The sequence below is a fragment of the Dermacentor andersoni genome, chromosome 1 (assembly GCF_023375885.2).
Source record: "Dermacentor andersoni chromosome 1, qqDerAnde1_hic_scaffold, whole genome shotgun sequence".
Taxonomy (NCBI): domain Eukaryota; kingdom Metazoa; phylum Arthropoda; class Arachnida; order Ixodida; family Ixodidae; genus Dermacentor; species Dermacentor andersoni.
Window position 1 is genome coordinate 24,307,029 of NC_092814.1, and position 18,081 is coordinate 24,325,109.

At 43.3% G+C, this 18,081-nt stretch overlaps 1 protein-coding gene across 2 annotated transcripts in view; it reads right to left on the reverse strand.

The window, feature by feature from the left end:
• Ide (Insulin degrading metalloproteinase) overlaps positions 1–18,081 on the reverse strand; it is a 267,382-nt gene that overhangs the window by 191,974 nt on the left and 57,327 nt on the right. The window lies entirely within an intron of this gene.

The window sequence follows — 18,081 nt, forward strand, 5'->3', positions numbered from 1 at the left end:
TCACACAGCTTGAAGTGTTGTTCTGGCAAGTATGATAGCACCATTCTGCAAGCCTAGAGACCTAACTGTGGCTTTATCACGTGCAGCTTATTATTTGTTTCCGCGTCCCACAAGCGATGCCAGTGGCTTCGCAGTTTTTTTCGTAAGAAAGGCCTCAGATCTGTGGCAGGGACATCAGCGATAGGATTACCATATTTACTCTATTTTAACGTGCCTTCGATTGTAATGGGTACCCATTTTTTGTGACGAAAAAAAGGGGGGGGGGTGGGAAACACCCTCGATTGTAACGCACACCCGTTTGCTGTGACCTATAGAAAGGAAAGTCCTTTGCAGTACTGTGCACCTCATTCATTCATACAGAAATACAGCTTTCTCTCATTTGGAAAAAACAAAGATTTACTCCTAATGCACTAAAGTTGCGATAAATAAAAAAGTTGCAGCTTTGTTTGAAAGTCGAAGCATCGATTACGATAGCAAATTAGTAAACAGCTATACGAAAAGTAAGGGTAGTAGTTTTATCGGCCGTATAAACTTTCAAACATTCGCTTGCTAACTAAATTAACACACATAGTGCCACGCACACACAAGCATGAACACGTCTCGGTCAATGACCGCGGAAACTCTCTAAACGCTGGAGTGAAGAAGTGCGGTAGCAGGAGCAAGGGAATTGGCCTTTGTGTGGCCTCTCACTTCGACGCGAACTAAGCGACGAGAACACAGCACGGTGAGCCTAGATGCAAAGACTCTTGTCTCCGCCGCAGATCGCTTTCAAGATAACGGCCGCGCAGCCGCCAGTGTAGAACGCCTTTCCTGTTTGCGCCAGTCCCACACGCAAGTTTCGAAAATTCAGAACACTCGTGATGAGGCCAGATTTCCATCAGTCTCCGCACATGTGATCGCTTTCCTTTTAAATGCGGCATCGTGATAACTCGGCATGTCTTTGCAGTCGGCACTTCCATGCTGATAGAGCAAACACAGAAAACAGGAAGACGGGAGGTGCACTAACCTAAGCCAAAGGAACAAGCATTGCCTAAGCACACGTACTACAGCACATGGAGAAAACTACAGCAGCTAGGCTCGAAGCATGTACGAGGCCGCCATATTGAAATGTCAACGACGATATGGTAATGTTGATTTAGGGTCGTATTCGATTCTAGCGCGCAAGGAATTTTTGGACCCGTTTTATTTGAAAAAAAAGTGCGCGTTAGATTCAAGTAAATGTGGTAATAGCTTATGATGCAATTGATGTAGCCATCTGGTCTGCCAGAACATTACCCTCAATGCCCCTATGGCCAGGCACCCAGCATATGATGACATGCTGGTTAGATATATACGCTTTACAGAGGATGGAATAAAGCTCAATAAGTACGAGATTTTTGTGTTTACGGAGTGACATCAAGGCCCTTACGATGCTTAGGGATTCTCCAATTTTCATTGTTTTTTTAAGTTTTGATTTCCTTATATGTTTCACAGCCGACAATAGCACATAGGCCTCAGCCGTAAAGATACTTGTATCCGGATGCAGTACATCGGATTCCAAGAAGGATGGACCGACGGCTGCACAGGACACTCCAGCATGTGACTTCGAAGCGTTTGTGTAGAACTCTGTGCAGGAGTGCTTGCACTGGAGTTCTAGGAAATGCATTCGGATTTCGAGCTCTGGACCATGCTTTGTAAGTTCTAGAAAGGATATGTCACATTCTACCACCTGCCACTCCCAAGGAGGTAACAGCTTGGTTGGATACATTAAGCGATGTTCAAGGAGTGGGACATGCATTTCATTGATAAGCTACCTCACAAGTAACGAGAAAGGCTGTCTTACAGAGGAACTATTACAGAAACGTGTAGCACACATCATATCATTAACGGTATTGGAACACTGGCTCATGGCTCATGATTAGAGTGTATTTTGAGAAAATATGCGAGGCTGATGTGTGTTCTCTGGCTAAGTGACTAAGCAGACACCTAGATGGTGGACAGGATCTGGCATCTTTAGTGCGCTCGGGGCGGCAGAGTTATACATGACGGCACCATAGTCCAATCGTGATTGAATTAGGCTCTTATAAAGATTGATCAGACAGTTCCTGTCACTACCCCATGTTGTGTGGTATAGAATTTTCAGTAAGTACATGGTTTTTAGACATTTTGCTTATTTTATGTGTGGAACGAAAGTAAGCCATGAGTCATGTATATTACGGTATCTAGAAATTTGTGCTCTTTGTTGACAGGTACTTGTTGTCCTTACAGTTCTATACAAGTATCTCGAACCAGGCCTCTCTTTCTTGTGAAAAGAACACAAGAACTTTTGTGGGGATTGATTTTAAATCCATTTTTGTCTGCCCACTTGGACATCTTGTTCAAGTCCTGCTGTACCTGTTTCTGGCACACTATGAAGTTACAGGATTTGAAGCCTTTTTGAATGTCGTCCACATAGACGGAATAAAAAATGACAGGTGGTAATGAACCCCAGGGTGTGGTCATCTTGACAATAAACAGTGTGCAGCTGAGCACACCTCCCTGGGGTACACCAGTGTCCTGTATAAATGAATGTGACAATATTGTGCCGATTTTGACGCGGAAGGTACGAGTGGACAAACAGGTTTCTATTAGGTTTAGCATATTGCCACAGATGCCCACTCCCGACAAGTCTCTCAAGATTCCATAACGACATTTTGTGTCGTACGCCTTCTCCATATTGAGGAATATGGATGAGAAAAACTGTTAGTGTACAAATGTGTCACGGATATTTCCTTCAGTGCACACAAGATGATCGTTTGTAGACTGCCCTTCTCTGAAACCACACTGATGGGGATCAAGCATTTTGTTCATTTCAAGGTAACGTATGAGTCACCAATTAATTTTTCCAAATAGCTTACAAAGGCAATTCGTGAGAGCTATCAGGTGGTAACTTGCCATCAAGGAAGGGTCTTTACCCTGCTTCAAAACAGGGACCACAATCACTTCTTTACATGCAGATGGAAGGTATCCGGCAGCCCAAATAGTGTTGAAAAGTGCAAGTAGTGTAACTTGCGTATCATTGTGTAAGTTTTCGATCCTGTCATGCATGACTCTCTCGGGTCCCGGTGCAGAGCTCTTGCATGCGATCAAGGCAGCTCTCAACTCGGCAATACTGAAAGGCCAGTTACATGGTTCGTTCTGTCTGCATTTACGTACGACTGGCTTACATTCTTCTATTTGTATTGAAGGGAGGATTGAGAATAATTTATTGAGCTTGACACATGCTCGAAGTGCTCCTCAATAGAGCCTGCCTGGTCTTGCAAGTTATTCCCTTGGTAGTTCACCAGAGGCAATGGATGGATTTGCTGCCCTTTTAGCTTTCTTAAGCCATTCCACAATTTCCCCTCCTGTGCGTATGAATTAATGCCCGAAAGGAACCTCACCCAGCTTTCTCTCATTGCCCGATGACATGTCCGCCTTCCCTGTGATTTAATTTCTTTATAATGAATTATATTTTATGCATTTGGCGATCTGCGCAATATGCCCCATGCCTTATTCTGCCTCTTTCAAGCTTCTCTACAGTCTTCGTTCCACCAGGGAACACGTCTTGTAAGTGAACCTCCATTTGTTTGCGGGATAAACTTTTCGCCTGCAACAATAATAAAAGCAGTAAAATTTGCAACAGCATTACCTATACAAAAATCGTTTATAAAATCTCGTGGTAGATAAGCTGTCTTTTTAAGGGGGGAGGTGGGGATCAGAGCTAACTTTTTTGTTCTTTGACCTAGAGCAACGAAACTTGGCAGCCACATTCAAAAGTGTCTGAAATAAAGAAATATGCAGTTTCATTAAGATACCTTGACTAGTTTTCAAGTTACAAAATGTTTTATGTGTTCCGCTTGTGGAAAACCTGGCACTGTAACAAAACATGCCAGGGAGCTGCCTGTAGTTGTAATCTTTGCTCGAAAGAGAACTACAGGGTACAACAGTTCCAAAAAATTTTTCACTGCTTTATCTTTTTTTACACAGAAGATCATGTTCACATTTTCTAATTGTACCAGAACTTGTCATTCACAAATTAGCATGCAGAATAAAAACTAAGCTCGCAGTAAGATATTGAAGACTGTCATACCCTCAAGCACACTTCAGGGAATACATAAAAACAAACAGGATCAAAATTGGTCCAGGCATTCCCATGCTACCCTTTCCACAGACAACGCAGAGTGCCCAAAACACACTTTTGAGAAAACGTCTCTCAAAGTTTTTGGAGCAGTTCACATCTCTCAAAATGTACCAGGATTGTAGTTTTTGCTGTCTTTGCTTACAGATGACTTTTTGGGTCTCTGCCCTTTGATTCACAGAGTACGAGGTGCCAACGCGCAAAGTACCTAGCCGCGCAGTCCGAGGTGCCGATGCGCGAAATGCCTAGTCGCGGGCTCGAGGAGTCGACACTTTTGATGTGCTTAGTCGCGAAGTTCGAGGTGCCGACGCACGAAATTAGTAGCCGCGGGCTCGAGGAGTCAACACTCGGATGTACTTAGTCGCGCAGTCCGAGGTGCCGAAACTCGAAGTACCTAGACGCGAGCGCGAGGAGTCGACACTTGATGTGCTTAGTCGCGCACTTCAAGGTGCCGACGCGCGATATGCCTAGACGCGGGCTCGAAGAGTCGACGCTCGATGTACAGGCTCGTCCACTCTTCGGGTGAACACAGCTCACTGTGGCCGCGTTCCACGGGGCGCCAGTGCGTCCGGCGCGGCGGTGCATCAAAGCGAAGCGGCGCAGGTGCACATGCACCTAGGGGAGGCGCTTCGCGTCGTCTGCTACAGAGCTGGAGCGCGCCGCTCTGGCTTTGGTGCGAGTACATGTCACCAAACAGAGGCGATCGAGGTGGCTTCGTGGGGAAGTGCGCCTCACTCACTGGCGCATTTTCCGGGTGGTTTTCTCTACAGCTTGCGAACAGCTTGCGAACAGCCTGCTTAGGCAATGTGCATAAATAGAAACGAGCTTCTCACCACTTAAATCACTTAGCACTTTTTTATAAGTGATGAGGGTAAAAATACAGTCATTTCTCGCGCTCTTCATTAGGCTGGGACAATTTTATTTTACTCTCACAGCACTTGGTGTAGTGCATACCGAGAAACCTATTAGGCGCACTCTTCTTCATTGGAGTGATCACGCGATGAGCCTAGCGCGCCGTGTCGCGCATGTCTTGATCCTAGAATGAATTTGCTTAATTGACTTAAAAAAAACGACCGAAACCCGCAATAAATTTCATAGAAAGTTGGAGAGCGATTGTTAAATCATGCATAATCTTGTCTGCCATCGATTTTACCATTAAGGAGGGCAATAATATTACTTCGACAGCAACTAAGAAGTGACATCCGCTGCTTCGCGACTCTCTTATTGACGCGTTAATGTCGCTGGTAGGGGTGCATGGAGCGCTTTACACGATGTAGGAAAGTGCTCTCCCCGGCATAGCAACTGATTTGGCGGCAACTTTACTCCCCCCTTTTCATCTTTCTACATCATATAAAAAAGAAAACTCATTTTTGTTGTCACAGTTTGGACAAAATCACCGAAGCGACGCCAGTCCTTTGACGGCTACCTGATGCGAGAAGTCGCATTCTCATTTAGAGGAATCTGATAGAAAAAGAGTAATAGAACTTGAAAATGTGATTTCCAAAAATTCTATTCTTTTGCTATTTTTCGCGATGCGAAACCTGCGTCCCCCCCTTTAAAATGCTCCCAGTCAGCCGATGCTAATTTTCATCAAGGAATATGGGAACGGTTCTGATGCAGAGTTATCAGGTTTAAGGTTACAGCAAAGTGGTCACTTCCAAAAAGTTTATTGACTACATTCCATTCCAGGCAGAAGAGAAGCAGTGCCAATTGCTAGATCTATCAATGAATACGAGTTGTGTTGGATGCTGTAATAGGTCGGCTCATTCTTATTAAACAGGCAGGCACTACACTAAGAAAAGTTTGCACCCTTTGAGTCGTATCTTGCCACACAACAATAAACGTTGTCTGTCTTTCCGCATTTCCTTTCTTTAACGCTGCGAGCCCGGTACTTCCCAGTAACGAACGGCATGCACATTATCAGCATGATGCTGCGCATTGATAGCATTGATAGCATTGCAGACAGGAAAGTAGGGGGCGCGGCGTTTTCAAGAAAGGAAACGCAAACAAGGCAGATGACGATTATTGTTGTGTGCCAGATATACACCCCAAAGGGTGTAAACATTTTTTAGAGTGTAGAGGTCAGAAGTAAATTTTAAATGTATCAACCTCACGCGTCGCATTACGAGTCTCCCCACATCGTGTTGTGGGCATTAAAATCAACCACGAGTATGTAAGGGTCTGGAAGCTGATCAATGAGGTTATAGAAATCGCCTTTTCTGAGATGATAGTCAGGGGGTATGTACATAGAACCCACAGTGACCAGTTAATTAAAAAGGACTGCCCAAACTGCCACTTCCTCAAGGGGCGTCTTGAAGGGCGACGTGTTGACAAGCTACAGATTTGTTGGCAACTAATACTTGCAAATGCTTTGCAAAGCAAAGCATTTGCAAAGATTGCAAATAAAGTTAGTGTTTGTAGGTTTCAGATGTGTCTCTTCAACACACAGCAACATTGGATTATGTTTGTGTAGCAGTTCTCTAATATTGTCAAAGTTATGAAGGAGCCCTCTAACATTCAATAATAGTATTTGTGTCTCCAGTATGATAAATGTGTTTAGTGCTGTGTGTTTAAGAGACGAAGATTACCTCATGGGTCCTTTCCAGGAACCATGACGCGAGGTTTGTCTTTGTTTGAGCGATCGCGAGACTGGCCACTCTTAGGCGCTGGCGGTGCCGTGTGGCTAGTCATGTCCATCGCCTCTTGCAGAGCGTTGGACACGTGTTCTTGCGAGTGCTGTGTTCAAAGAGAAGGCCTCGACACATTAGACGAGACCTTTGAGGCCACCGGCCCGGAGGTCGATGGCCCCTTCAGCTGCCGGGGGGGCAGATCGCGTCACCGCCTGTTCACTGTGTGTGGGCCAGACAGCCGCCGTAAGCCGTTATGTCGCTGCCCCCTGACGCATCACATCGTCAAAAGTGTTCTTGGGCAGGTAGGATACCCGCCTGGATGCCTCCTTGAAACTTGCGTTTTCCTTTACTTTAATTGTTACAATTTGCTTTTCTTCATTACAGGATGGGCACGATCGCAAGTATGCAGCATGCTCCCCATCACAGTTTACAAAGTGGAAAGAGTTTTCACAAGATTCAGAGATGTGCTCACAAGCACTGCAATTCTCACAAGTTTGACGGTCTCGACAGCTCTGTGAAATATGGGCAAAACACTGGCATTTGAAGCATCAAAAGGGATTTGGCACATATGGTCTAACACGAAGCTTGATGTACCCGGCCTCGATGGACTCTGGCCAGAACACTGGAGCAGAAAGTAAGTATCAGGTGCTCAGTCTGGATTTCCTTGTTGTCACGCCTCACTTTCATTGGTTTAATGTTAATGATATTCTGCTCACTGATGCCCTCCAGGAGTTGAGCTTTACTCAGCTCCAACAGATCATCATCTGAGACAACACAATGGGTGGTATTCATAGTACGGTGCAGGGTTACTGTTACTTGGGCATCCCTAAATGACACTAGATTGGGCAGTTTTCGTACTGTTTCTGGCTGGAAAGCTCCAAGAGGCGATCACTGCTTGCCATCCTGGATGCTTTATAACCTGCACCAAAAACTTCGGTAAGAAACTTATAAATGAGGAATGGTAAGATTGTTCGCACTGGTTTGTCTGGTTTTTCAGAGTGAATGACATGAAACTGGGGGAAAGATTCTGTCTGACGACCAAAAAACTCGAAGACTTCATCGATGCGCCCACTCTTAAGGGAGCGATCAGGTAGTGGTGGGAAGGAACCAGCCATAAGTGAATATTTTTCGGCAGTAACACCAGCCACCCACCGTGGAGCCCTACAAAGAGACGCTGCAGGACCTGTGAAACAGGTCCTGCAAATGCCAGCTGTACGTTACCACTATAACCGAATATGACATAATCAAGGTAGGCTACTCACACAGGGTTAACCCTCGCTGCCTAGAAAATCAGAAGTAATGCAGAAGAGAGGAGAAGACAGGAAAGATTAAAAGTGTGAGAGAAAGACAGACTGGAGAGGAGGAGAGGAAAAGGCAACTACCGATGTCCCCCAGATGGGTGTGTCCGGATGTGCCGTCTACGTGAAGCCGAGCTAAAGGTGTGTGTTGCCACCGCCAAGGGGCCTTAAAGGTCCAGACACCCAGCATCAGCTCAACCTCCAGGATCCCCTTTTCCCTGAACAAGGCTATGCCGTGCACAGTTGGACACTGCTGGATTCAACCCTCATGTGCTCGGGTACGTGGTGTTGCAACCCACCAAACGCCTGCTGATGCAGACGCCCCTGTGGGACTTTAAAAATATAGTACAATCAAATTCAGTTAATTCAATATTGATGCACCAATAAGATTGACCAAATTATCCAGTGCATCGAATTACAAGAAGATGCAGAAGAAATGCTTAAACACACCACTGCTTTATTTGGCAGTATTAAACAAATTCTAACACACCCCGAAATCTAATCCATACCCAGTTTTAATAGGTTCAAAATACAAAACTATGTGCACCCACAACTAAAATTCGCGCATTTCTTTTTCTTTTTTAAATTTATCATGGCGCCAATTTTGTCAATTGGAAAAGGATGAAACCTATAGAGTTTAACTCCACAGATTGGAAATTTATTTTGAATTTATGTTCGTCTTTGTCACTCTCAGACAGCTCTTTACGGCTAGGCCATGTCATCCACCGTGTGATCCATTGCATTTGATACTCCGCATTTTTTAACTTCACAACCAACATAAATGGGATAGTGGCCCACACCCAGACATACCACACTGCCAGCACATCATGCGATGCACGATTCCAACAGGCCAAAAACGTGATGTGGTTCCATTGCAGCTAGCTTAGCACATAGCTTTACATTTGAATGAGTTTTGTTTTGTAATGAGAGCTGCGCCATCATCAGCTAGAGAAGAACTGCACAACAGATGGGCCACAGGCAGCATACAAGCAGATTTTTAGCGGCCCCCAGCCAAAATAAAACTTTTATGGTGTGCTGGCTTTGCAATTGGAGCGTGGCCATACAGTAAGGAAAATGAAAATTTGGTCGCCAACATGGCATGAACCATTGGCAGCGTCAGGCACAGCGTGGAAGCATAGGATCACTTGTTGGGAGCAGATAAGAAAGGCACATGAGCACCGAACGTATCTGTCAAATCACCAAACTCAAGACCACATTGTTGACGCAGTGCCTGTAGGGTGTATTCAGATAAGGTCAGACTAAGGGGCATCCAGATTATTTTTAGTTTTCAGCAAAATTTTTTATGAGGTAAGAAATGTCTGCAGATATAAAGCAAAGAACTTCACAGAATCAACCTTTGTATTGCGAAACGTAGCAAAAATTTCATGAAAAAAAAATGTTCATTTCAGTAAAAGTGGAAAAGAGCAAATTCGAATACCTATCACTCTAAAATTAACGCATTGTACTCTGCCAAAATTTTTAGTGGCAAGAGCATCGTGTGGCTCTTGTTTCTTGCGCAGCACTTCCGGTTCACCTCCTGAGATGATCTGAGAAGAAATTGAAAATAAATTGAAAAAAAGAAGAGAAAAGAAATAGTACAGTACAAAATTCATGAGTTTCATTATACATATGATATGAGAGCATAAGTTTAGTTACAAGCTGAGTTACTGAAGTGTCGAATAATTATAATTAGGAATCCCCGAGATGACCGGAGACGAAATTTTAAAAAATCACAAAAATAGCAACAAAAATATAGTACAGTAGGAAATTCAGAAGTTTCATTATAGATATGATATCAGAGCATAAGTTTAGTTACAAGTTGAGTTAGTGAAGTGCCTGGAATAATTAGAAATCACTGAGACAACCGGGGACGAAATTCAAAATAAAGCAGAAAAAAAAAGAAAGAAAAAGAATCGTGCAGTACAAAATCAATGGGTTTCATTATGGGTATGATATGAGAGCATAAGTTTAGTTACAAGTTGAGTTAGTGAAGTGTCTGGATTAATTAGAATTAGAAATGACTGATTACTGCACATCAAAGCACAGAATCGTAGACACATGAGCACAACTTTGGCAAAATTCCTGGAAACCCGGAAGTAGAAAGTGGAAGTAATGACGCCACTAACGACGTCACACACAAGAAGGTGGCATGGTATTTAACTGCCTAATTAATGGAAAACAGCTGCCTCCGAGTTCGGTTCGTGCATTGCATTCGCCTAAAGTTAACCTAAATAACACCAACGCCGAGGTGCGAGTGCCACTAAGAGACACCTAAGTCAAAGATCAGGATCGCCTACCATTTTTGGTAAATCTACACCACTAATACTATTGGCCCATGGGAAGTTGAATTTATGTCACTCATAGGATGTTTTTAAAAATTGCCAAACTTTGGTTTTTGAGCAACTGCCTCTGACTGACCCCGAAATCATTCTTTCTTTTTTTGGCGGGGGGGAGGGGGGGCGCCATTTGGCTGAGGTGATGAAGCTGAAAAATATTTGTGACAGATATTCAAAAGGTGTCTCTCAAACTAAAGAAAGGAAGTATGAAACTACACCACGTATATATTTCATTATAAAATCCCAAAAATGCTAAAATTGCAAAAATAGGAAACATTTGACATTCTTAGAGACGTTTAAAACATGATCATCAAGAAGTTCTATAAAAATTTTATAGAACACCCACCCAGGAATAATAAATTTAGTACTGCAATGACATGTTGCATTATTTTATTTTAAGTGAGAAAATTGAGCCTATATTAAGACCCATGTATGGACATCCCGACGGTGTGTCTCATTCTAATAATAAAATAAAAAATCACACTCGTATTGAATTCTGAATTCATTCTTTTTGTTGTAGTAAAAAGGAGTGACTTAAATTAAGTCTTTTTTGCCTGTTTTTTTGCCATGAAATGAGTTGAGCTTAAGTTCCCAGGCTTCCTGCATCCGTACTTCTACTACGGTATGTTGAGGTAGCAAGGCACGCGAGAGTGCATATAGCAAGTTTTTTTAAGACTAGTCAGGGGAACCTATCTCTGGCATTGATCTCTAATTACATCTATCTGAAATGCTCTTTGTGTAGTACATGGATTATGCACCAGCCTAGAGGGAAAGCGCGATGACGCCACTGCAGTGTGTGAGCCAGCTGGGTAAGTTCAGATGACAGTCGCAGAACGGGTCTACAATATTTTGCATTTTAACTTGAACTTTTATATTAGGCATAAAAATCCTTCCACATAGCGTAACTGCGACTACTTTTCCAACACATTTTTTTTTTTTTTTTTTCACAGGAAATCTTCACTGAGACAAGGTGCAAACATCTTGGTTATCGAGTCGCAAAACATTTTAAACTTTCCAGACTAATTATTACTACTTGTGGATAACACACACACTCTTTCAGAAATCCTAAACCTGAAGCTGTGGTTCCTGCACTTTCATATGAGTTCCTCACACCCTACCTTTCAACCAACGTTACAAATGATAAATTAGTCAACCGCTTTTAGCCTCGTGGCAGCTTCTAAATAACCCTGTATTACAATAATGCCTGGGCTTGCGGTGTATTATTGCAATCAAGTCCAGCCACCGTGCAGTTCGTTGCTTTACAAACAAAATCAAAATAAGTGCGTCATTGGCCATGATAATTACCTAGGCCGTTGAATAGTGAAGCGGATCAAAATTTCTAGTCTACATCAAATACTGTTACTATTAATAAAGTATAGCAGCACATTATTTGCAGGAAGTTCCTCAAAAGATGGTCCTCAAGTAATTTTACAGAAGTAGGAAATTCCCTTTACTTAAAAAAAATGAATACCATAAAATCTGGACAGATGCCGCACCCCCGAAAGATAACCCACCCCGGAACTAAGCTCCTGGCTTAAAGAAACTGAAAGTTGCCCATCTGAAAGTTACTCACCACCATGAATGTTAGCCCCACATTATATTTCACTCTGTTTTCTCTTAGCTATCTCTTGGGATGTTACAGTAGGTGCAAAACTTATTTTTCAAGCCCTCTTGTTCTAATTTTCCAACCAGTTCACAAAAACAAATTGGTGAACACACTATGTTGTAAATTGTGTAGCACTTAACGAACATTAAAGCACACAAAAATATTTTTTTTTAAGTTTAACTCTTTAGTTCAAAGGCCTCTAAAAAAAATATGTCCAAATAACCTCTTACTTTTTTGCGTACTGTCGTAGAAGATTAATTAAATTCCATTTGCCTTAATTCCTTGTGAGAGGTCGTATAGATGTGAAATAAAAGGGTTAACCTGTAGAAAACTGTGTTCTCTATACCACATGCTTTTAAAGTTTGCAACGCTTTGCAACTCAATAAAATTTTAGCACCTTGTCTCAGTTAAGATTTCTTGTGTGTGAAAAAAAAAAGTGCTGGAAAAGTAGTCACAGTTTCACTGTGTGGAAGGATTTTTATGCCTAATATAAAAGTTTAAGTTAAAATGAAAAATAAGAGTGCTTTAGTTGAGCATCTTCACACTCCTCTCCTCTCCGAGTTGCCCCGCTAAGCCACAGTGGAGCGACGGGCGATTTTCACGTCTTAGTTATACATTTAGCGTAGTGGAGCAGATCTTTCGTAGTTTCAGCGCCCTCTGGCCAAATTCAAGGTAATGAAACAAAATAAAAACACCCATTGATCACTTTTACAAAGTAAAACGAATATATATAAACTATTTGTCCACGAAGTATACATATATATGTGCACTTACAATGCGCTACCGGTCCATTTTATCCAGTGGAAAATAAAGCGCCATCTTGGGGAACGCCGCGTGATAGCCAGCGAGCTTGCTTTCCGCATCCAATCCAATCCTTTCTGACACCAACGCTAGACAATGTGCTGCACAGCACGCACCCCATCCTACCACGCTGCGGGATATTCAAGTCGGCCAACACTTGCAACTTCTTGTAGCAAAGATAAATTTTCATCTATGCGAAATCGCTTTTGTGGCTTGTGCTGCACAGATGAACATAAAGGTGTGGTTGAAGTGCACAGCATGGTTGAGAACATGTCACTGGATGCAGCCATCTTGAAAAGAGGGAGGTGCCTCGATGCATGCACGAGAGAGGGCGCGCGCATCGACCACCTTCGTTAGCGAAAGATGGCAGCGACGCTCCGTTCAGGCAGCTTGTAAGTGGACCGTGTTTATTGCTCTGCTATCCCACTTGTGGCTAAGCGGAGGGTGCACGCGCATTCGTGCTTTCATTTCGATCAGCTGCTGAGCGGAGCGTAAAAACGACAAACATTCTAATATTCGGGACCTGTTCTGGGACTGTCCTCATCTGAACATACCCAGCTGGCTCATACACTGCAGTTGCGTCATCATGCTTTCCCACTAACTGGTGCATCGTTCACATACACGGGGAGCATTTCAGATAGCAGACATAATTGGAGATCGATGCCAGAAATAGGTTCCTCCAACTAGGCTTAAAAAACTTCCTGTATGCACTCTTGCGGGCTTGCTACCTCAACATACCATAGTAGGAATACAGATGCAGGAGCCCTGAAAACTCAAGCTTAACTCATTCCATGGCTAAAAACAGGCAAAAGACACAATCTGCATCACTCTTCTTTACTACAACAAAAAGAATGAGTTCAGAATTGAATGAGTGCAATTTTCATTTTATTACTAGAACTACACATTATTGGGATGACCATACATGGTTCTTAAGATAGGCTTAATTTTCTCAACAGCACATGTTTTTTGCAGTACTAAATTTACCAGTCCTGGGTGGGCGTTGTATAAAATTTCCATAAAATTTGGCAAAGATTAATTTTTTTTAAATATCTCTAAAAAGGTCAAATGTTTGCTATTTTTGCAAATTGGGCATTTTTGGGATTTTATAACAATATATATATGTGGTGTAGTTCAATACTTCCTTTATTAGTTTGAGAGACACCTTTTGAAGATCTGTCAAATATTTTTCAGTTTTATCGTCTGAGCTAGGATAGCCTAAAAAACCCTGATTTCGAGGAAAGTCAGGGGAAGTTGCTCAAAAACCAGTTTTGCAATTTTTCAAAAACATCCTGTGAGTGACATAAATTTAACTTCCCGTGGGCCAATAATATTAGTGTTGTAGATTTACAAAAAAAATTGGCAGAGTACAATACATTAATTTTACATAGCGATAGGCCTTCGAATTTTAACATCGGCAAGTCATTAAAATGCTCATTACACCGTTAGTGCAATAAGAATTTTTTTCAAGATATCTGTGAGAAGTTTCGCAACACAATGGTTGATTCCTTTCTACAGACATTTTCCAACCTCATAATAAAGATTTCACTGAAAACTAAAAATAGTCTGTCCTTATCTAAACACACCCCGTAATGAATTGAGTATACACTTTTCCAATATGATTCGAATGAATAACACTAAAGTGACTGCCTTTCGGAAAGCAAAAGCTGTGTTTCCCACTAAAGTGCAATCCGAATTATTCCCAGGAGAGTTGGTTCTAGCCCTTGCTGGTTTTCAGTTATAAACTAGACTTTACCAGAATATGGTCAAGTGGACTGAATGGTGCTTTTCCACTGAGGTGCCCCATAATAAAAAATGGGCCAGCGAACTGGATTGGTGGGGAGCTGTGCTCTATGGCATGTAATAAGGCATTGGCTTCTTTGAACTCTTCACTCCCATTCATTAATAAACGTGATCCACCATCACAGTTGTGATGGAGGTATGGGATAAGTAGGTAACTCCCGGGTGATCCGAATGAAATACTGTCCACTGACAAACAATGGAAGCACAACAGTTTGAGCTTCACTGCAGCAACCGACTCACCGGCCTTGCAGAGTTACCCCAAGAGATGAACCTGGACGAATCCCTCATCGCAGCCCTCATTGTCAAGTGCACCCTGGCAATACCACCATGGCCCACAATCCTTCCGAGGAAAAGTTAGCAAAGACATTGATAAGTGGCTGAACTATTACCAGCGGGTGAGCCCATATAATCACTGGTATGCTGCTTTCCAGTTTGCAAACATTGTGTTCTTTCTGCACTGGTTTAGTCTGATAGCCATGAAGACGCATCAGCAGCTTGGGAACACTGTCTACAAAACTAAGGAGTGCTTTGGAGACCCAGCCACTGAGAATAAATGCACTAAACAGACATTACTGCCGAAGGCTGAAGTCCAAGCGAGACACTCACAACATATGAGGTCTCGAGTTATGCAAGTTTGTCTTCTTCCACCTCTGCACTGGTTTAGCTTGAGAGCCATGAAGATGCATTAGCAGCTTGGGAACACTGTCTACAAAACTAAGGAGTGCTTTGGAGACCCAACCACTGAGAATAAATGCACTGAACAGACATTACTGCTGAAGGCTGAAGTCCAAGCGAAGCATGGACAACCTATATAGAGGTCTTCAAGTTATGCAAGTTTGTCTTCTTCCACATGATGGAAGAAGCCAAAATGGGCCACATTCGAAAAGGCATCACTGAAGACTATGGATGTTTGAATAGTGAAGATTCTGAATTGAATTGTATACAAATGTTTGATAAAGGTGACCTTTAAATATTGAATTGACTATCAAATACTTTATCATTTATCCAATAAAGTAAAATATAAAGCTTGTGTGAGTGTTTGGCCAAAGAATAAGGCTTACTTACATTATTTGGCACATGCATGTAGTGCATTTTGCAACTCGATGTCTGGTCAACAGTGGAGCTTGCAAGTAAGAAATAATGACAGCAATGAAATAAGAGAACCGGCCGTCTCAACTGTGCACTGACCAACATGCTTTCCATGTATGTTTTTGATGATCACCACGATTGGGACGTTGCCCTTCCGTTCCTCACATTTGCATACAACTCATCGCGTCATGACACTGCCTGCTACTCACCCTTCTATCTTCTCTTTGGCCGCCATCCCTTATTGCTCTTTGACACCTTGCTTCCTTCTGATCTGGCGTCCATGTCCACGACTTCCTATGCGCAAGATGCCATCACGCGTGCGCACAGTAGCCCGCGCTCAGCTCTTGGCATCGCAAACCACACAAAAGTCCATTTACGATCCTCGACACTGGGATACTGCTTTTCCACTGGGCTCTCTCGTCCTTCTCTGGCTCCCATCTCGTCGTGTCAGCCTCTGTGAAAAGTTGATGTCGCGGTACATCGGGCCCTACCGCGTGCTGCGCCAGGTGACTCCTGTCACCTATAACTCCCATGGCATGCACTTCATCGAGGGCCACACCACGAAGTGACATAGTACATGTTTCCCACCTCAAGCGTTACAACTGAGATAACCCATTTTGACCACAACCAGCACCGGGACGGTGCTTCACCGGCCGGGGACAATGTCATGAACAGTGGCGAAGACAAAGACGTTGTAGTGGGGCTGGGTCAGAGTCTCTCCAGTCGGACTGAAACACCTGCTAAAACCTGTGTGCCCTGTTCAGTCTTGATTAGCCAAGTGCTAGCCGTTTACTGGGGGGGGGGGGGGGGGCCTTTTGGACCTCTATTTTCTGTTCACGTGTGACTTGGGCCATTCGCCAGCGTGATCGCTGGGGACTCGAAGTTCCAGCCTTATTTTGTATAGCGTACACCGGCGTGATGCAGTGCCTGCTGCATGCGCATGGCTCACGTTATGTCATGCACCACGCATAGGAACAGTGCCTGAGGAGCAGGCCCCTCTCGCCCTCTCTTCGGCTTGTCTCTCCTTCAGCATCAGAGGTAAGCGGGCGCTTCCACCCGACAGATTGACTTTCAGTGCTCTTGGCTGTTGGACGTGCGGACCCACTTGGTCCCATGCCCCTCTGAGCAAGGCGGCCCCTTCCTGTGTGGCAAACCTGCTCGGAAGAGCCAGTGCGGTGGAGCAGACTTCCCGGGAGCTTTCACCCGTAATCTGCGACTGCCACCCTAGTGCCGTATTCCTGTATTTTATGTGCATTTTGTACATAATAGGGAATAAACCCCCATTCGTTGGTACCACGGCTAGAGTTGTCTCTACGCCTTGCCAGTGAGTCAGCGAACCCGCCGCGGCGCCCCTTTGCGTGCACTGCGGAGCGGGGATGAGCTACGTGTCTCCTTAGACCTTAGCTAGCCGGGTCTGGGCACGTTAGCCTGAACACCCACAACTGTTGAGTGAATACTCCCGGTAACAATATTGTCACACTGGTTAAATAATAAACTGATTTCTGTAAGGAAAGACAACAAATTCGCTTTCAGCATTGCTCCTCTCACTGAAGGCTCCTAAATGTGTTGCTACTTCTTATAGTCTAACAGAACAAAATTCAATGATGTTGAATAGCAAATTCTATAATTCAATACAAATAGAATAACAACTATTCGATTCGTATTCTCTGGTTGGGTCTTCAAGGCCACTTAGGTTGCTTAGTGCAGTGGGCATTGTATTTCAAGAGTTTGACTTTGTGGTACACTACAAGAGTGGTAACTAGCATGCTGATTCTCTATCACGCCTTCTTCTATCAATGAATGAGCGTAATGCTGACAATTTTGACGAGTATATTGCCACCATTGACCCTCCGTTTCCCAATCTCCTAAATTTCCAGAAAACACAGGACAACAACCGCAGTTTATATTCTTTAATTGCTTCCACTAATAGACATACTATTCAAGGCTGTTCTGAGGTACATGACAATCTCCATTACAAGAAAAATTGTGATGGCCAAGACACCTGTCTACTTCTCGTTTCATGGACCTTACTTTCCCCCGTGTTCTATGTTAAGTATTCTAAGTTAAGTATTCTAAGGTTTACTGGCCTAAGATGCGAAACAATATCGAAAAGTATGGAGCAGGTTGCTAGCATCGCCAACATCATACCAGGGTGTCTACCAAGTTGACATTTCCAAATTCCCTGAGTTTTCCAGGTTTTCCCTGAGCACTTTTGCGAAATTCCGTGAATGAGCCAGAACTTTGTTTTATGTCAAGACAGGCTGACACCACGTTGCCCGATGCTGTCACTCTCTAGTAAGCATGCTGAAACAAAAAATTACTTAATCCAGTTTGAATAGTAAGGAGTAATATCTATTTTATTTAAAAAGAAAACAGAAGGAAG